Source organism: Lutjanus erythropterus, chromosome 4, assembly GCF_056507025.1.
Source record: "Lutjanus erythropterus isolate fLutEry1 chromosome 4, fLutEry1.hap2, whole genome shotgun sequence".
NCBI classification, from domain to species: Eukaryota; Metazoa; Chordata; class Actinopteri; order Lutjaniformes; family Lutjanidae; genus Lutjanus; species Lutjanus erythropterus.
Genome location: NC_139320.1, coordinates 31,455,843 through 31,477,908, shown reverse-complemented (window position 1 = coordinate 31,477,908; position 22,066 = coordinate 31,455,843). Strand labels below are relative to the sequence as shown.

Here is a 22,066-nt window from a genome sequence, read left to right as displayed (position 1 = left end):
GTGCTGCAGGATGTCACTCGTCCATGATTAGAAAACAAAACAAAAAAAAAAACAATCATGCCAGTCGGAGGCTGACGCTGACTGGAAGACAACAGCAAGTGAGGGAGGAGACTCACCTGCTTCAGAGGGTTTCAGTGTTTGTTTATCGAGGGGAGCCAATCAGGACCAGGTCCAGCTGCGATGCAAAGACTGGATATGATCTGCAACAGCCTGAAAAAGAAAGAAAACAAACTTTCAATTTGATTTGAATAACAATGGAAATTCATGTTCCTGTAAAATGATAGAATATTGCAGGTGTTCATTGTGTCACAGAGAGTATAGTGTATATCAGGACTGTAACTAACAATTACTTTCATTATCAATTAAACTGTCAATCATTTTCTCGACTAGTAGTTGCAGCTCTAGTGCATACAATTAGGATTTACTGGAGTAAATCCATAATTTTACTGATACAGGTATCTCTGAACACTCAGTGACAAGATAGAAGAAGAGCACAGGTTCAGATCCCGTGAGGTTGTTCGTTAAGATGCTAGAGACACGAAAGAAGCTGAATACAGAAAAAAAAAGAGTGACTGCTGAGTAGATTTGTCAAACATTTTTCCAGTGTGATATTTCCACTCAACAGCAGGCTGGCAGGGGAGATATAAAACCAGGCTGAGGTCAAGGTGTGTGTGTGTGTGTGTGCAGGCTGCATCCTAAAGTGAGAAAAACACACTGTTGTTGTCTAGTTGCCTAGTATTGCTGAGTATTGTTGATTACGATGTAGTACTGTCTCTTGTTGTATTGTATTGTTTACTACTATCTAGTACTGTCTAGTGTTGTCTTGTACTGTCTACTACTGTCTTGCATTGTCTACTACTGTCCAGTGTTGTCTTGCACTGTTTACTACTGTCTACTACTGTCTAGTACTGTCTAGTATTGTCTTCTACTGTCTAGTACTGTCTAGTAATGTCTAGTACTGTCTACTACTGTCTAGTATTGTCCACTACTGTCTACTACTGTCTAGTACTGTCTAGTAATGTCTAGTACTGTCTAGTACTGTCTAGTATTGTCTAGTCCTGTCTACTACTATCTACTACTGTCTAGTACTGTCTAGTATTGTCTAGTCCTGTCTCGTCCTGTCTACTACTGTCTAGTACTGTCTAGTATTGTCTGGTCCTGTCTTGTATTGTCCAGTACTGTCTAATAGAGTCTAGTCAAGTTTAGTGTACACTGTAGAACTGAAGTTTATTAGTTGTTAAAAGGACACAATATGGCTAGAGTTACCAGTTTTACTGTACTCACTTTAAAGCTGAAAGTTGATAGTAAGGGTAGAAAAGTACAGGAAAAAGACAGAGCAAAGATATTTTTGTTTTATTCCCTTTGTGTTTTTAATAAAATCATCTACAACTGCAGTATTAATGCTGCTTTATGTTTCAAAGGCAGTTGGGGAAATTTCAGACACACTAAGTAATTATATTCACTGTCAATCTCATCATTTTTGATCTGACCACATTATGATGATAATAAGTTTTTACTTCTGGACTTTATTAGAAATTAAATACAACCGTGGTTTGAACATGAATTCAGAAATGTAAGCATGAACAACATATACAAATGTCAACCATATATTAGTTATTTTACATTTGCCGACATACAGTAAGTCAGTTTTTGACAGTAATATAATAATGTCCTTTAAAAGTTTGAGATTTGGCTCTTCATTGTTAGAACGTCACTTCGATGTAAATTTGAATCAGTGTGATCAGTATAGTCCAATGTCTCTGAGTCCCTCAGTGTCAACATGTTGACAGTAAAAATAATGAGACAGTACCACTTTACTATGGTTGTGTGCAGCAGAAGGATTTGGACATTCAATTCCCTGTGGGGACAGTTATGATTCAAATGTAGGTCAGAATCCAGCAATGTGGGGCTGTTTGTTAGAATCATTCACCAAATGATACATTTTATGGAAACTCACAGTCCATGTGCTGAAAATGTAAGAAGATAAGGCAAAAGTGAAAGGAGTTGTTCGGCCGACTAAAGGGAATTTACAAAAATAACTCTGTGATAGAGTGATGATGAAATTTCTGGAAACAGCCCAAAACGCAGAGATGTCTGAGGACATAATACAAATATAATAAAACACGACGCTCACATGTGTTTTCAGAGACATTTGGAGATGAGGGACGGGAGCCTGAGGGAGGACTTGTCAAAGCAGAGACGCCTCCAGAGAGCCGACTCATCTGTAATCCATCACACTTTTTGTTTAGCAGTAACACCTGTCTCCCATCGCTGTCAGTCAAAACAAGGTCAGAGCGGCACAGTGAGAACACACTGTACACCAGGCTGCATGAGCGAGGAGAAACATGGCTGAAGTTCAGACAACTTTACATGAAACCTTGCTGCCGAAAAGTTTGCAACATCATCTGTCCTTCCTTTTATTCACATATTCAAATCTAATGTGAACGTCAATCAGGTCAGTCACAGTTAAGTTAAAGGGATAGTTCACCCAAAAACAAACTTTGTTATGTTTTCAAACATAAAAAAAACAACTGGAAAGAAAACGTAAAATGCCTCCATACTGCTCGTCTGCAATAATCCAAGCCTCCAAAAGTCCCGACATGCCGTTTGCACACCGTCACACCAAACAACCAGTGTGCTCGCAGCATGAAACTAGCTGCTAAAGGTTTCATTTTAGCTTGGCTTAGCTTATTTTTACATATTTTGGGATCTAAATGAAAAACTGGTCCAGTAGATCATCTTAACTGACAGAAAATGTACGTCCACTGTTATTCTAAGCATCTGACAGCATTATGGAAAGATGATTTCTTTTTTTTTTTTTTTTGTTAATGACTAAGATCCTCTCTGTTTCACCAGAAACAACCATTATATCACTGTCTTAAAAAACAGCTGACAAAACAATAATTTTACCCTGCAGAATATGGGAGTTGATGTTCCACCCCTGCATTAGTCACTTGTGTGTTATAACATTTATGAACACAAACACCGCTAGTGAGTAGGAAAGATTTTAAAGATATCTTGGCCTGATGATGGTGCAACATGAAAAGTCAAATCAACAAAGTTTAAAAAGTCCAGGAAGTTTACAGTTTATCCTGAGCAGAACATGAATGTATAATAATAACAATAAAAATAATAATAATCTTACTTATATAGCACTTTTTAAGCTTAAGCACAAAGTGCTCTCCATATTTAAAAATTTACAGAACAAGAATTAAAAAAAAAACAAAAACACATAAAATCCCACCCCCTTTAAATCCAGAATTAGGAGCATTATGAGTAATGCTGAGTAATGAATAATGCATTCAAATAATGTAACCACATAAACTATACATGAGCTAAGGTTTCATAAACTGTATGATAAAATGCTGATAAAAAGGCATTTAAAAAATATTTAAAAGAGTGCAAAGTGTCCTCTCCTTCATGGACGCACATCTAAAATACTAAAATAATGATACAAAACAAGCACAATCAGAATAAGTAAGACAACAAAGTTGAAACAAATCACCAAAATAGTATAATGCACCACTAGTATGCATCATTTGTTGAGATATTTCAGGCAACATCAAAGTGGAGAACTGACTGACCCTGACCCTGCTGGCAGGAAGCGGTTTAAATTAAGGAAAGAAACAGTGGAATGGTTGTGACTGTTTAGGCAATGAAAGGAGGAATTCTTTAGTCACGGGTCTGAGGATGGAGAAATCAATCAGGTCACAAGTTGATTAGGTTGATTTATTCACAGCAGTGTGATCAGAACATGGTGCACAAAGTATAAACATTCCTGCAAATGACAAAGAACCACCAAACGCTTTCTATAATGTGGAACTGTGTCCATGGATTGGTCTGTTTTTTTTTTTTTTACAAAGTGGATTATTTCCTAGATTCCTGTCACTTTTACAACTCTTGACACCTCTGTGTGTATGACTGGGTGAATGTGTGCGTATGTAATTAGGATGAGTGTGTGCGTAAACCACTGGGGACATTTGTGTGTCTTTCCATATGATATGGACATACTCATTACCATATGCTGTCTAAATCACATAATCAGGGACATTACAAGCTATTAGACACTAATAACAGGGATGACACCAGTCCAGATGTGTGCTGTGCTAAGATAACAAATCCATTGTACATAATCTGTGCCCATACATAGAAAAACTGTTTGTTCTTTGGCTGTCCTCTGGGTAACCTTCCTCTCCTCCCCACAAGGAGAGGCGTCTAAATTAGGGATTAATATTTTTCCTCAAAATGAGTCATTTTCTATCCTGGGAACAGAAGCACAATCTCCTGGGAATGCTCTTGTTTTTAATGAACAACTTCAGCTGCAGTCAAAACGTGCTGGTCATTTTAAAACAACACCGAATGCAACAAGGAGAAATGTGGGGTCCCTACCTGACCACTTCAGTGTGGTACCTGGTGGTAGTAAAAATAATGAAGGCAAGAGAGCACCATTTATGTTAATCAAGAAAGTGAGCAAGCAGCTTGAATTTCACTACAGCTGCGAGGATGAAATGTCAAGTTTATTACCTGTCATCTGTCCCTGTCTGACTGAACTGATATTTTACAATATTTCGTATTATGAACGAAATGTGTTGAAGCAAGTTATTTGGTGTTTTCAAAGTCATTCTATTAAGACAGATTCCGTACTGTGTTCGCGTTCAGAGGCGTCTGGTGCGACTCCAGCAGCAGGCTCACACTGTGCATACCGCAGTGGCTGCGTTTACATGCAAACAATATTACAGTTTTTGCCCTTAGTCTGAAAAAGACAATATTCATACTAAGCTGTTTACATGCCTAATGACCATGAATATAATATTCAGGCAGATAGGCAGCTGTGCATACTCTGATTATGGATGCTTGATTCTGTTAGAATAGTATTTTTAGTAGTTTTCCACTGGACTGAACCCAGCCTCTGTCTGTCATTCATTTAATCACCTTCTTGAAAAGGCATTGCAATATTTGCGCTTATCAAAAAACATGTTGAAATCAAATGTTTAAAATAATGCTTAAAAGCAGGCGTGTTTCTCCCTCCAATCACAAATTTGAGATTTTCTTTTGTGCACACATCTCTACCCCAGTCCTACAAACTGTTGGCTAGTTGGTTTGTTTACAACACAGAACAGAAGAGATTTTGTGCCACAAACTGCTGTAAAAACCCCAACTGAGATGCATATTCTGAATTTGCTGTTTATATGTCCAAAGAGTGCTCCTAAAACGAGAATAATAGCAGCATATCCCACATGTCTTAATCAAAATATACTCCATTCAGAATGTGGTATATATTCTGTTTACATGACCTGTGTCAAATTAAACTGTGTAATAGTGACAGTGTTAGAGCAGTAGTTTAAACTTATTTTACTGGACCAGTCTGGACCTCTGTTTTCCAACAGTAACCTTCTTGCACACTTTGGGCTTTTGGGAATTTTGGATTCCAAATGTAGCAGCAAACCACTGAACTGCTGAACCTCAGTTTGGCGCGTTTGATCCCACATTCACAGAGCGCACACTGGTCAGTCTTTTGCAGCATTTCCACACAAAGCTGGCTGCAGAAATCATGGGAAGTGTTTGAATTCATGGTGCTGGGATTAAACCCCAGTCTTAAACTGATTACACATTCTTAATACATAATGATTATGAGAATTCACATATGAGAGCATACTAAACATGAGATTAACCTCAGCTCAGCGTGCAGAAAACATCTACCAGACAACAATTACCTCTGGATTATAGACCTTTTTAAGAAACTCGTCCTCAAATCACACTGTCTGATATTCTGTTTGTTGCAGGAAGTTGATATCTCCCGAGAAAACACATTAAGGAAGTAAGCACGGCACTATAAAATGGTACAAGTCGACACCGACACTTTTCATTTGCTGAAGATGAAAAAGCTCTGTTATCGCTCCAATCAGCAGCACAGCACTAAACTTCCATCTCCCACTGTAGACAAAACTCCTCCCGCAGCCCATTTACAGCTGAGTGTAACAGAATGTCAGCAGACTGCAGACAGAGGAGGGCTGGACAGTCAACAAAGCCAGACTGACTCTCTCCCGTCCACTTATCTCTCCTCTCATCTTAATAAGACCAGAGCAGCAGCAGCGGCGGCGGCATCCTTCCCACAAGGCCCTGCTGTCCGGGTCTGAACCACAGTCTCATTAAGCAGACATATTGGCCTCTGCTGTACAAAGGGCTTCATCTGGAGCTGACACCAGGCCGTCCTGACTCGCTCATTTAAAACTGAAGCGTCGACATCCTCGATGTGTGCCATCATCGATATCAGTAAACAGCACTGTGGGAGAGAGCGGAGGGGAAGGGCTTTATTCACACGGCGCTGCTGGGTTTTGTGTTGAGTTGAAGACGAGGGATGATGCTTGATTCAGATGTCAGATAACGGGACACAGTGAAGTGGATCAGATCTGATCGGTGAATAGATCTCAATCTGTCACGGCCATTTACATGTTCCTCTGTCTCTCTAATCCAATCAAATTCCTTTCAGTTCTGTTCTCTGCAAGTCAAAGACACAGTATGGGATTAATTCATCATCTCCTAATCTTAATTCATAAACTTGTCTCAGATATTTGACACTGCAAACAGGGATAAAGAAGATGTGAATCTCCATCATGTAAGAAACCTGTAATGCAGCCTGGCTAAAAAAAAGTAAAATAGTAAAGTGACAGCGTTCAGCGTTAGTGTTCTTTAAATGGTAATTCGGGCATTTTTAAAGTTGGGCCCTACTTTTACATTTTCTGGGGGTCTAAATGACAAGCCACATACACTTTTGACTGGTTGGAAAACCACACGAGGACTTAAAGTGTGAAGATAAATTCATTTTTTCTTCACAAAAGTTTAAAAAAAATCAAACACTGAGGTCTTGTCTGGTCAGTCCGCAGGTCCCCAATTTCTCTGTGGGTCACTGCTGCAGAGGCTGACAAGCAGGAGTGAAAATAAACCCTATTTTTAAAAGTCTGATACATACACTCTGAGCTCCCCTGCTGCCAATAAAGGAGTTGGCATCAGAGTGACTCCTTCTTCCTCCAGAAGCTCCACTCTGCCACTGACCCTCTCCTGCAGAGCTTCCCAGCTCCGAGCAGCTGTCTGCTGGCTCTGAGCCTCAGCTCCATGAGGTCCTGTCTGCTCTCAGCAAAATCCCCGCAATACAGATGAATGAACGCAGCTGAAGGTGAAGTGAAAAGTAATTGAATGAGCTGACAAACTCCTGGGCTGAGCATGTTGCTCATTAGCTGGACCCTTTTAGGATTCTCTTCCTGATAATTCCATTTTATGGTGACTTTTCCAGCAGGAGTTTCCAACATTGATTCAGAGTCTCACCAAAGGAACATGCTTACACAGCTGCATTAGTAGAACAGCCATTAGGAACACCCGGTCTGTGATTGGTTTAAGTCTACCTTCACAGGCCAGACTCACTCAAGCCTGAAAACAAAGCCAAGAGGAGGTGCAGAAGTCTAGTTCTGTCTCACACCAATTGATTTACAATATGCTGAAAACCTACCTTAGCTTTATGAGCAGAAATTAAGGCTCAGTTCCACTAAGTGTCCCAGTAATGGCCGTGAACCAGCATGAACAACAGCAGGACCTCACTGAAATGAAATGCAGCATGTAACATGTCCACTGTGCAACTGGTCCATTGGTTAAGTAGAGTAGAAACCAATCAATCCCTGCCAGAAGAACCTATGTTTTCATTTATTGCTGAGCAGCGTTCTCTAGCACACATAGTTACAGTTGCATGACAAACAGAAGTAAAAGGAGCCATATATGGAGCAGGTGGGATGGACGGATTGGTCAAACAAGGACAGAACATATGCTCACTCCTCCAGCAGCATTTTTTATGTTTAAACCTACCTAAACTGTGGCAGATTTACAATGTAGACCACGTTTAATTACATCACATGACTTAGGTAACTACTGAGGCTCAGTGTAGGTTTAAACAGGAAGGAAAGTTTGTCTGTCCTCAGTCTGGAAGCACCTTTATTCTCATTTATATGATATTTCAAGACAGTCTTCTCCAAAAAAAAAAAAAAAATGACAGAGAACTTATCTAAATCAAAGCCTGCAGTCTGAGTCCAATGTCCTGCTGTTTTAACAGTGTTTCTACTCAGATTTTTGAAACATAAAAAACTTTTCATCGCCCAAATGTGAAAAATGCTTTCATGTCTTAATCCTCACGATGGGAGCAACAGACCAGGAAATGGATGGACCACATTGTGTAGCCTCTGTTTACAAGGAGCAGCTGAGTGTTTCATTGTGGCACGATTGGTCCTGGAATATCGAACATATGAACTATAGCTGTAATATCCTCACAGGACTTTCTGTGCGATCTATAACAACCTGCATGTGAGTTTGTATCATTTCCAACAGCAAGTTAGCGATGGCATTTTAATCTAACTTTGTGTGTACAGTGTATCAGTGTGTGTGTGTCCTTGTGTTAAAGATGTGACAGTGTGTTTGTTGCTGTTAATATGGCCACAGCTCAGCCTCCAGCCCTCATTATACAAACCCTGACATCTACCCACCAAACACAGCGATGTGTGTGTGTGTGTGTGTGTGTGTGTGTGTGTGTGTGTGTGTGTGTGTGTGTGTGTGTCTGCAGGCTGTCATCTCTTTAGAGCAGCTGTAGAGTCCAGAAGTCCCAGATTAAAGACAGTGTCCACGCTCCACAGAGCTGCCCTCTCCCTCTTTCTGTCTGAACGAAACAACTCTCCTTCTTCTTGTCTCTGCTCGACTGGACACTGAAACACTTCTCTGGAACTCAGACTAATCAAACCGAAATTTCATCTTATTTTTGATAAATGTTGGCCAACTTTTCCCCTGACTTCAGTTTGTTTTTTTTTCCTGCACGCCTGAATATTACTTCTGACAGCTGGTAACAGTCTATTTTCATGAAAGAGCTGTTGTGTTTACTGTGCAGCAGTTGGAGATCCATGGTATGGTGGCGGCGTCGTGACAGTTTGTTCAGCCGGAGAAAGTGAGAGTCAACATAATTTAGTCAACATGTCTTGTAGCTGCAAAGCATTCTGGTCCGATTGATGTCAGTTTATAAAGCACTTTCTAATTTATTCCCGAAGTACTTCCACTGTAAAAAAAAAAAAAAAAAGAAAAAAAAAGTGAAAGTGTTTTTTTGCTTTTTTTTACAGACTGACAGATAAGCTGAGGTTAATCTCATGTTTAGTATGCTCTCATATGTGAATTCTCATAATCATTATGTATTAAGAATGTGTAATCAGTTTAAGACTGGGGTTTAATCCCAGCACCATGAATTCAAACACTTCCCATGATTTCTGCAGCCAGCTTTGTGTGGAAATGCTGCAAAAGACTGACTAGTGTGCGCTCTGTGAATGTGGGATCAAACGCGCCAAACTGAGGTTCAGCAGTTCAGTGGTTTGCTGCTACATTTGGAATCCAAAATTCCCAAAAGCCCAAAGTGTGCAAGAAGGTTACTGTTGGAAAACAGAGGTCCAGACTGGTCCAGTAAAATAAGTTTAAACTACTGCTCTAACACTATGTCAGTATTACACAGTTTAATAAAAAATACACCATCTATAATAAATTACAAGGAAATAAGCACAATTAAAAGTCAGGATTAAAAAATGTAAAAAAGAAAAACCCTTTAAACAACTTTGACTGGTCAATTGCAGCATTCTTAGATCTGTTATTTCTGTATAACTGACCGCTACTATGAAAAACATGACTGTTGCCATGGATAGAAATCTGATCATAGACTGAAGGAATTTTTAGGTCAATAAAATTATTTTAAAATCAGCATTTTGTGTCAAATTATTGACTTTTTTGCTAAGTAACTGTGTAATATGCAGGATACTGTACAGTGGGCAGGTCATTATTGTGAAATAAACCCCAACAGGGTGATGCAGAACCCTGAGGTGAAGTATATTGTCCCCTTATACATGATACCAAAATTTTTAAATGTGCCAAAACAAGTTTTGTTGACATTTAATCTTTTGCTGAGATAACTTATTGTTCCTCTTTAGAAAATCCCAAAAATTCTCTACTTCAAAACTGTTCAGAGTGAGCAATGAATCTGATTTGTCATTTTTTGGGTGCTTGAAAAGTAAATGCAACTAAAAATATTAAATTATTAACCATCGCTCACTTTCACTTACATGAATTTACTTAGCAGTTTTGAAAATTAGTTTCTTTTCCTAAAACTCTAAGATTCAATTTGATTTAATGAAGACAGTTCCCTTGAAATGACCAGTTTTCTCAACTTGTTTTTTACAGTGTAGTGTTGGATGATATGTTTAATCAAAATGTGATCTCAGTTTAGTTTTTTTTTTCAGTACAGTTGCTTTCAGAGGAAGACAGATGTTGAAATTTTGTTTCTCAAGTCATCTCCCCTGAAGACGTGCCACTTCCTCCTTCTCCTCTTCGTTTAGAGCAGGTTTCATTTCAAAGGAGTCTCTTTCTGATGACTTTGACCACTAAGCTTTCCCTCTCTGTCGTATTAAGACATGCCGTCCTCCTTTCCACTTGATTCCTCTCCATTTCTTCTGATCTGCCCATCCATGTCCTTCAACCCTCAGCAGTAATCCCCCAGAGGACAGAAAGAGGGAATAGAGAGGAGGAGGAGGAGGAAGAAGAAGAGGCAGTGCAGAGGTTTAAGTGAAGGGACTGAGTGACACTGACTTTGATTCATTCAGGTCTGCTGTGGATTTGGGTTACATTTACTCATCTGTAGGATATGATTTGAAGTCTTTCTAATCTGAGCTTTGATGTAAAAAACAAGTTTTGACATTACACCTGTCTCACCTGTCGTTCGCACTCAGAAATGTATAAAGTTACATCCACCATTTTTACACTGAGCCCAAAGAACAAATAAACCTATTTTAGAGTTTTTAGACATTATACTTTAAACTCAAATAAAAGCTTGGTCTCGAATAATGGCCAGGGGAAAAAATAAGGGAGTGAAAAGAGATTTTCAACAAGCTGCCGCAGATGTTCTAACTGAAAACTGAAAAAAGATGCTGGAGCTCTGAAAATAAATCAGTAAATGAATGCTGAGATGTGAACACAGGCCCTTAAACTTACTCCATTTTTTAGTGAATGGTCTGTACTCTGTTTCCCAACTTTGGAATCTTTTGTGAGCTCAACAAGAGCGGTTTTGTTTTCCTGACAGCCAAAAAAGCCAGTTGACATGTGGGTGTTTCTCACCCTGGTCATTAGTGAGCGGCAGTTTTGGGATGGTTCTGACAAGGACATTTTTGTTAAGGTCAAACTTCACAGGGTCAAACATCAAAGGTGGCAGAGTAGAGACTCTAGAAATTATTTCAGCTTTTTTGTATTTTAGTGTTTGTTTCAGCACACAAACAAACAGTGGGGAGACTGGCAAATATCCCAAAGTTATGAATAAACCATGCACACGAGGTGAATGCACAATAAAGGTCTGTCAGCTGTCACATGCAGGGATGGAGGAGAGGCAGACTGGTGAAAGGTGAAGGAGGAGAAAGGAGAGAGGGCAACTGATGGAAGGAGGGAGAGAGGAGAAAGACAGTGAGGGTCTGAATTATGGATTGTGATGTTAAATGGATGGACGGACGGTGGATGTATGGTGGACAAAAAGATGGACTAATGGAAAAAGGATGGACAGAATGGAGAGATACATTATAGATGGATTAATAGATTAATGGACAATTTATGGGTGGAAAGATGGACAGATGATGGACGGATAATTGGATAAATGGATGGACAGTCTGATGAATTAATGGGTTGAATTCGTGGCTTCTCTCTCTCTGTTATTTCTTCTCTCCCTGCCTGAGAAACACCTGATGTTAAAGGCAGACAAGCTAAAAAGAAGAGCTAAATAAAGGAAGGCAGAGAAACTTTGGAATAAAGAGCTGTCGTCAGTGAAGTGACAGCTCTCTCTGATTCTATTAATAACCGTCAGCCTGATTAAGTCACTAATCCTCTCTGTTCTCAGCTCGTCTGATTAACACACGGAGACACACTCACACATATTTACACACATACACACTCACACACCAATGCAGTCTAAATTCTGAGTTCAGACTGTAAAATCTTTAAATTTAGCCCATACACATACTAAGGTGTAGCTTCGAGAGCTTTGTTCTGCATGTTTGAAGAAGTTCAGGTTGTTTTTGTTTGGTTTTGAGCAAACTACAAATAATTTAAACGACCAGTGCATAAGATTTAGGGGGATCTATTGGCAGAATACGGCAGAAACTGAATGTAAGATTCATAAGTGTGTTGTTATTCATGTATAAAATAAGAAATGTGGTTTGGTTACCTTATAATGAGACCTACAGAGGGTGTAGTAGGACAGGTTCAGTAGCAAAACAAATACAAGCTGTAGACGGGACAAAGTTGCAAACTCGGCTGAAAAATTAAACCGACATGTAGGTGCCAAAAAATACAGTTCACCCAAAAATGAAAATCTAGTCATTAGCTGCTCACCCCCATGACGACTGAAGGTCGGGTTTAGTTTTTTACTCCACAAAACACTGCTGGAGTTTCACAGGAAAACAGTGTTGCAGAATCTCCCAAACAATGAAAGTGAGTGGTGACCAGTTTCCAAATGATAAAAAACAGAAACTTTCTCTATACTTCTCGTCTGGTGTAATCCAAGTCTCCCAAAACCCAGGCATGGTGTTCACTTACACATGCACACCGTTCAGACACTGTGCAGATGAATGTGGCTCCCAGCTAAAGGATCTACAGTGAAGATTCAGGCTAAAAACACGATGCATAAATGACGTCTTTCATGTCAACTTGGCATGTTGGGGCTTTAGGAGACTTGGATTACACCAGACGAGCAGTATGGAGGCATTTGAGGGTTTTGTGGAGGTTGCTGTTTACATCTGAAAACTGGTCACCATTCACCTCAATTGTTTGGGAAATTCTGCAACACTGTTTTCCTGTGAAAATCCAGCAGTGTTTTCGGGACTAATAAAACTAAACCCAACCTTCACTTGGCACGAGGATGAGTAGATAATGACTGAAATTTCATTTCTGGGTGAACTCTCCCTTTAACAGTTCCACATAATAAGAGGGAGTTAGCTGAGTCAGACACCGCCAAAATGATGACGCCAAGAGCCACAACACTGGTGACATCAAGGAGACTCTGTCCTCTATTTATTATAACGTCTATACTGGGGATGGGGGAGAATTCAGCTAGTTGTAATACACAACATCACCACTAGATATCACTAAATCCCACAGCCTAGCCCTTTAATTTAAATAGTTTGTCTTTAAATAACCGATTCACTCCTTTATTTATCTATTTCTAATTTTACGAATGGAAAGATTTGAAGAGAAACTTATTTTCTATATCATATATCTCACATTATCATTATTATTGTTATATTTATTATGTTATACTATCATATCATATTATTAATAACATATTATTACTTTTACCATTGCTATTGCTATTATGACTATTATTTCTGCTGCTATTATATATTAATATTTATTCGATCTATTGTGCTATATTATATTTCATTACATATTAACATATATAACAATATTGTTATTATTAGAATTATAGTCAGTATCGCACAGCAGATTCCTTCAGACTGTATCCAGGGTTCAATGACCCTCAGTGTCTACAGGCACCTTATTTATTGATTTATTTATATAGACACTGGGTTTACCTTGTGCATCCTGGGTATTTGTTGCGCATATATTGTGTAGTTTGTCTTTGTATTTATTGCATGAATACTTTGGCTCCTATGACAATTTAATGTCCCTCTGGAGATTAATAAAGTAATCTATCTATTTATCTATCTATCCATTCATTTAACATTGATTTCCTTCACAGTGACAACCCTCCACTTTAACATCAAGTGGTAAAATACTCAACTTAACTTACGTACAACATAGTACTGTGTACCAGATTAATATTCTGTCATCCTAAATGTTCAGTTTGGATTTAGTCAAAACACAAACTTTTTTTTTTTTTTTTACTATCAATAAAAAAATTTGGTTGATTCATTATTAGAAATAACTCAAAAAACTCATAGATGTAAATCATAATATTTGGACCAAGCTCCATTAATTTGTTTAATAAATATATTCATATTCAGTCTGTTTGGGTGAACTGAGCCTTTATATGAAGTTTTTTTTTATATACATCAAAACACAATACTGATTATGAAAAAATACCCTTGTTAGATAGATAGAGATTATAAAATAGATAGATAAGAAATATTAAGATAAATATCAATAGGATATATGAGAATATAGAAAATATATAAGAATAAACTATACTAAAGAGAAGTATACAAGGATACACTGCACCAAATATAAAAACACAAGCAGTATACCTGAACACTACAAAAAATAAAAAATGCAAAAAATGTGATAACATTTTATATACATAAGAGAAATGACAGATATTAGATCATATGTCAGATTAAAAGGCTGCAACTTCATTCATACATCGTTGTACACATGTAGAAGCACAAGTGAATGAAGTGTTGGAGGGATGAACTGATTTGGAGCTGCAGAGAGGACGAGGAGGAGGAGGAGGAGCAGTGAGGGAGGAGGATAGATGGCTGGATGGATGGATAGAGGAGTGAATGGGTGGAGGATTGTTTTATCCTGAGAGAGAAGTCGAAATTCAGCAGGGAGCCGACAGAAGGGCTGGAGCCAGCCTCCATCCTGCCAACACACACACACACATTCACATAAAAAACAAAACAAAACTGAAATCTCTCCTGATTGGATGGAAATGTACAGAGAATACACACCATGAGATGCATCATGTCATGTATTTTTGTGTGAATTTATGTTGGCAAAAGGATGCGTGTAAGTTTGTGTGTGTACATGCATGTGTGTGTGTGTGTGTGTGTGTGTGTGTGTGTGTGTGTTGGCAGAGGCTGCAGGCTGGCAGATGGTCAGAGCTGAGTCTCTCTCCCTGTGGGCCCCTCAGCTCTTCCCCCTCCCTCCTCACCTCCCCTCGGCTCCTCCTGTGGGGGCAACCCACCCGTGTTAAGCCCGACCAGAACATCTCCCGGCTGGGCACAGACCTGCACCACCTCATCCCTGCCTGGAGCTAAACGCGCTGAACGTTCTTGGATAAAAATCTCACACACTCCTGTTTTGTTTTTTAGTTGTACACGGATTTAATGTTAAAGCTGTGCGTTAAACAAAGCGGATGTTTTTGGGAGCAGCGAGACATTTTCATATATCCATGAGGCATCAGTTTCTGTTTTCTTTCAATCCTGGTAGATTTGATTCCCGACGTAGACTCAAATTTTCATTTTCACAGCTGAGCTCAGAGCTGACAGAGGCTCAGTGTTGCCTTCAAGGATATTCAGTTTATTACAAGACAAGGCAGCTTTACCTTTAATTTTATGATAAAATATCTGCTTTTTTATTTTAGATATTTTATTTTTACGTGGAAAAAAAAACAGCCATCAAAGTTAATTCAGCTTATTTATTCCAAACTGGAGTTGAAGCGATGACTTTTTTTGCTGATCGGTGCAGAACAAACTTCACTTTACACAGGTGAAATAGACTCGGTTATCCCCAGGCTTGCTGTTTAGCCTTTAACAGTAAAAAAAATAAAGAAAGAAATATTAGAAAATGCTGTGTAAGTGGAAATGCATGGTCACGCCTGGGTTATTTCATGTTTACCTCAAATTGAAGGATTACATGGCAGCAGGTTCCAGTTGAAAAGTGGTTCCAGATGTGTGTGGTCAGATTTGAGAGGTCAGACATTTGAGAGGTGACGATTTTTAGCCAATTTGTTAAAAAAGTAAAAATGTACATGCACTAATCAACAAAAGGTGGCATGTGATAGAGTGATACATGGCTTCACCTGCAGGGCTGTTATGTTATTTCTTCCATTTAATGTGGTGCAAAGAGCAGCTCTAACACTGCTGGGGTTAAAGGGTTTATTCTGCTGTATTAGTATCAGACTGTTTCTGTAAAATGTCTATAGGCCAAACAGTTCTGGTCCACAAGAGCTACATGCAGCTCGTAGTTTGCTGCAGGAATGAGACCTAAAACCTGGATACGAGTGAGCAGATCGGCACTTCTGGTTTACTCATGTCAAAGTAAGTGGGTTTTTTTGAACAGGTTTTTGATTGGACGCCTGACAAAGGTGGTGGGTGAGGTCATGTTTCTGAAACCTTGTCAACATCAGTATGATCAACACTTTCCTGAAACACCCTGCTGTATGCAATCTGAGACATGTCTTCTGCCCTCTGGTGGATCATCAGTGAACTGCAGGCAGCAGCCAGCCTCTGAGTGCAAAATCCAACATGGCTTCCGTCATGTAGTGAGTTGCATGACTTTGGCAGTGAAAGCTTTAGCTGAATGCTAATTTTTAAAAACTTACTGAAAGAGTAACAGTCATATTGTTACTAATATTTCAATATGAACATTTACTTATTGAAACAACCTATAATTACTTACAAGTTTGAACCTTATTTTATAGTAATATCATGTTGAAAATGTGTGTATAAATTAAAACAAACAAAGATAATTAATTTATGAATCCCTCAGTCATATTCTACTGCATTTCATGATGTGATCTGCATTTTTCCACCACAATTACAAATACACTCTAAAACAAACTAATGTAAGAGTGAAATTAAGATACTAGATAGATACTAAGATAGGATAATTTTCATCTGTAGTCCCTGGCAGGTTACATTAGGAAACCTGCCATTATAATCACCTGTGTGTTGCAAACAGTTATGAGCAAGTGAGAACTTAATTATAATTGTCTTTTTACTTGGTTATCACTAAAGCATTTTTTTAATCCCTAATCGTGTGTTATATTATATATTGTTATATATTGTATATGGAACAGTTCTGTTTCTACTGACCGAGCTGTTTTTATCAAAATGTGAAATAAAAAGGTTCCTGTTTGAAAAAAAAGAACCAAACCAATTCAAATGCGCCAAATGTTTCAAAGGCAATGACCAATACTTACTACTTAAAACTTACTTATATTGTTTTTAAAATGAAAAAATATTGTGATCAATTAATTTTCATAAATGTCTGATGTTTATTTTTTTCTTTTTATGTGTTGGCCTTTACAGGGTTAAGGGATTTTCATATTTTGTTCTCCACTTGTGAATTTTGAAGCTTTGATGTCTCTTTAAAAAGACAGTTGCTAATTAATGGCTAAATGAGACTACAGATGTTGTCAGGGATGTAAAACATCAGCACGTTGAACACTGGTTACTTAGTGGTGTTGATGTGAAGTCATGTGACCCTCGTTTACAGCCTAACATTAGCTTTTAACACCTGCCGATTACATTTACACTTCAACAATCATAAAGTTTATTTGTGGAGATTATCTGGCACAAAACATGCATCACAAACTTTTGTTCGCCACATATCTTATTTTAAGCACTAATCCAAAATCCAACGGAAATATCCTACCGGCAACCACAGCGATGAAAAAATGCAGGTCACCCCTGCAGCAGACGTCACCATTGGTCCTTTTCTTTGTGTTTTGTTCCATTTTTAAGGCTCTCATTACGATCCTCTGTTTACAAAGCTAACATTTTACACAGGTTTTTAGAAACTGCAGCAGTGCTTTATTATCATGCTGGACCAATCACTGTACACTTACATCACTCAAGACTCCTCTTGTCCTGGAAAAGTGCTGAACTGGGAGCTAGAAAAAGTCTCTCAGATCAGTAATGTAAGACCTGCGATCATTCTCAGTTCTTACAGCACAGACACACCGTTCCTCCAACTGTAATTAAAACTATGAAAACGATCCTCGTTCCAAAAAAGCACCTATAAGAGGGAGCGACAGTGGTTCCTATTTTAATGAAACTCAAACGGCAGCTAGATGGACTCAGTGTTGAGCTGATCCACCTGGAACAAACACACACAGAAAACAAAGTGATTATTTCATTATCACCTGATGGTCATTGATGATGCAGTAATGATGTTTATCTATTAATTAAACTGAAACACAATAAATTAGGATGCACACACATCTCACTGAATAAACCAACGGCGGACAAACAGGCCTATATTTAGAGCTGCTGAAGGCCACAAACACCAAGAGGCTCATGTTTGATGATTCTATAATGATGTTTACCAGTAAATAAAGAGAGAATTATGAATATAAATCCATCTGCTTTGATGTCAGAGACAAAAAAAAAGTTTAAGACTAAAGATCTCAGTTATTGGCTAAATGTCCTTGATAGGGGCGGTATAACAGCTGATCAGGAGGGTGACTGGAAGGTGAACGACTATTCAGAGATTTAATGGAGTGAACACACCAGACACTAAAACAAGACAGTAGTGCACACACAGGACAACAAGTCATCCATCCATCCATTCTTCAGTTTCAGTGTTCAGGCCCTGATATGAATTGAAACGCATACGGCTTCATATGTCTAAAACATGACAGACACTCCTGTTTTAGAAGAGAAGGTGGTGGTTTAGCCCGAGCCACACGATATATAAGAAAGATCTTTTGGGACCTGACATCGGTTGATCTCTGGAAGCAACTCAGGGTTTATTTGTTTTACGCTTGTAAACAATAAACCCATCAGACTCTGCTCGACTAGACCGCTTTCTACCGAGTGTGTTGACGTTGCAGGGAGAAATTTTCAAAATATTTTTTGACTAACTGTTGGCAAGAATCCAGATATTTTTCCTGAGCCAACAAACCTATATTTTTTTTATGACTGAAAGGTGTTATGTTTTCCAGTCATCCATCCACCTGCCCTATCAACTTTTTTCTCAGGTAATTTACTGTAGAAGATTTAAAAAATAAAATAAAATTAAGGATACTGAAGCAAACTGATGCATCTCTGCTGAGAGGAAATAAAGTGTGTTATTCTTATTCTTTAATGAAACACTGATATATGTGAAAAATTATACAGATTGCAAAGATAAAAGTTCATTAATGTTGTGTTCCCTGTTAGTGTTTTGAAGTCAGTGTGTCATGAGTGACAGTCTTTGCTTGTCTAAAGTGTTGTGGTGGTCTGACCGAATACACACTGCAGGTATGAGCCCTGTCATTGGTCACTTGCTGCAAGAGGCATCACGGCGTCCGCTAACTATGTTTCCAAAGCTTCCGGGAAACAAGAACAACCTGCAAACTGCAACCTACACACTGAAAACTTCAGATTAGCACCTGGGATGCTAACGGTACAAACAAAAAAAAGCTAACAGCTGTTAGTTTTTGGTGCAAATATTCCACCAAATCAAGTTCCCCCTCATCGCTATTTTGCAGCAGCACCGTCGCTGCATCCTGGGTTTAGCTCCGCCCAAGACGTTTGTGATTGGTTTGTGGAAATGCAAACAAAGCAGGGCATTTCCCCCCATATAGCAGAATGTGTATATGTGGAGCCAGACCCTTCTCCAGTGAGCAGAGCGCTGTGGAGAGACTTCTGACTTTGTGAGACTAATGTTGTGGTGTTCTGAGTAAATTTTGGAGATAAGATTAACTGTTTGGCCAGGATGCATGTCAGAAATACAGACTGTACAAAGAGTTTTTTTGAAAAAAAGTAGCTTCCTTATTGACTGATGCTTGGTAGCAAAAACTGTCTGTGAATGATAAATGGATGACAGCCGTGGGGTTTTCCTTCTCGATTTCTTTTCTAGTGAATCTTAGTTTCTGTAACTACTCCAAATATTTGACCTCAGCTCAGGAGCTCAGCTCAGTCTCTGGTATTATTCGTACTTATCTACAATATCAGCCTGAGCCTGAATATGAATTATTTACTGGACCTGCAGCCTTTCTCATAAACAAGCATCTGAGACAGGAGTGAACATAATGAGGTGCCACGTCCAAATCACCCTGAATGAGCCCTTTGTTTGATCACACTTTCACCTGAACTCAACATCTCACCGGCGACGACCTGAAGTCATTTAGCCGGCCGGCTGCTCTTATCCGCCAATCAGAGGAGAGCCAGTGAGACGTGTCAGTCAGTCAGACGAGTCTATTTGGTGAGTCTAAGGTGAGCTGTGGGTGAGTGCGTCTGTTTGATGGGCGATTTCTTGGCTGACTGATGGTGTTTTGAATGACTGATGAGGTGGATGATTTGGTCGAGTGCGTCGGCATCCCTGAGCTGATGGACTGAACCCCTCCTCAGTTTACAGACGGAATATCAACGTGGCCGTCTCTCTCTCTCTCGGTTCCGTCATGTCTATCCTCCACTTTCCGTTTCAATGTCTTTTTATTTTCTTTGTCACGTCACATTTCCTTCCACTCTCTCTGGTTTTCCCTCATCTTTCATGCCTCTGTCTGTTTTTGTCACCTTTCTCTTTTAACTCTGTGTCACTTGTGCTCTCCTTCTACTTGTCACCTTTCTGCTCTCACTTTTTTCTTTGTCACTTTTATTTATTCTGTTCTTATCTGAGATTTTCTCTCTCTCTGGACTCTGTTCTTTTACATTTACTTTTTTTTAAAAGAGATTTCTCATATTTCCTCCATCCCTTTTTAAAAAAAGATTTTCTCTTTCTTACTCATTCTTTGATGATGATGTGAGTTATGAGCTCAAAATTTTAAGTTTTGAAATAAACTTAAGTTTTGCCAGCCTATAGTCTTTAGTTGAGATAAATTACTTTTCTTCTTTAGACGAACTGAGTTTTAGAAACTAAAAGAAAAAAAAACTGTTTTGTCTTTTTTTTGTGCCTGGAAAAAATAAGTGGTTTAATTGAAAATATTAAAATTTTCATTTACATTCACTTCAATTAATTTAATCCATATTTTTTTAAATACTTTTTCAGTTTCTAAAATTCAAGGCTTTAAGTTTATCTAAAGAGGAAAGGTAAATTCTCTCAACAAAAGATCAGTATTTGGTTACTTTTTCAAAACATAAAAAACTTTTTCACTTTTTCAAAACATAAAAAAAATCTATTGCAGTCTGTTGCCTTGAGATTTAGAGTTTTCTGAACTGTGGTTTGATGTGTGGTAAGTCAAGATGACAAATGAGTTATGAAATTCTCTCAGTAAAAACCATTAACTGAAAAAAGTATGGACCATGTGCACGTCTGACAGAAAGGTGGTGTTTTTGTTAGTTTATTTGAAAATTTAAGGCTACATGTGTGTTATTTTAGAGACGAGTGTTAGCTTGTCTTTATCATTTGATTGTCTCGTGTTACTGACCCTGTTTGGCCACTGAGAAGATTCAACGTCCTGCTTTATTAAAACTCAGTAAGGATGCCTGAGACAACACCTTGGATAGAGAGATGAAAAAAGGCCACAAATGAACGGATGAGTGAACTAATCCACAGCCCTAAGCTACAAACAACACAACAAGGACACGACTGGAAAAAAAAAAAAAAGACAAATAAGAGATATGTCCACACATAAATCTGATTTCTATTACCCCTTCCTTTTACTGCAGAGGGAAAAGAGACCAAACAATCAATCTGAGGTCATCGCTGTCAGTGTGTGTTCATTTCTATAAATGCTCCATGGAAATCCATCACAGACCTGCTGCAGCTCTGCAGGACGGGGCTCAACGCAGAGAGGCAGAGACGCAGAGGTGATGAATCAAAGACGGAGGTCTGCTCTGAAATATGTGTCTCTAAATCAAACTGCTTAACTCCAACACAGCAGAGGAGGAACAGTCCTGAGACAGATGAGATGAGACGAAGACAAAGAGGGAGGCAGACGACGATATAACTCTGTTATTAGACACACGTGAAGTTAAACTCCGGTGTCATTACAGATTCATTTGTCAGAAATAAGACCTGATACGATCCCACTCAGCACTCATGCTCTGGATCTTTTAAAAGACATTTTTAACCAGATCAAGTTACAGTGTGTTCAATAGCATCATTAAAGCTCACAGCCGGAGATAAAGAAGTCAAATTAAGCTCCAACAGGAAAAGTACAAAGCAGTTCTGCTTGAAAATGAATTTGAATGTAGAAACTGACATGTCACAGAAGATGAGGAGGGAGAAAATTCCACTTCAAGGTTTTTATCTGGCTCACATGCGAGAAAAAAAAATCCCCTGCAGTTTCAGCAGAGACTAGAACGAGGGTCTGAAACCTGCAGCTCCGGAGCCACATGTGGCCGTACAGCCCCCCTCCAGAGGCTCCCTGTGACTGTGGTAAAAAAAATTATATGGAAATGAACAATGG

General features: G+C 38.8%; 1 protein-coding gene across 2 annotated transcripts in view; it reads right to left on the bottom strand.

Annotated features, from left to right (window-relative positions):
- Window positions 1-22,066, bottom strand: part of LOC146328576 (leucine-rich repeat and fibronectin type III domain-containing protein 1-like protein) — a 431,073-nt gene that overhangs the window by 172,869 nt on the left and 236,138 nt on the right. For both annotated transcript variants that reach the window (XM_084717612.1, XM_084717613.1), the window contains exon 5: window positions 117-210. The gene's annotated coding sequence lies outside the window, so the exon portion shown is untranslated. The remainder of the gene's footprint in view (window positions 1-116; window positions 211-22,066) is intronic.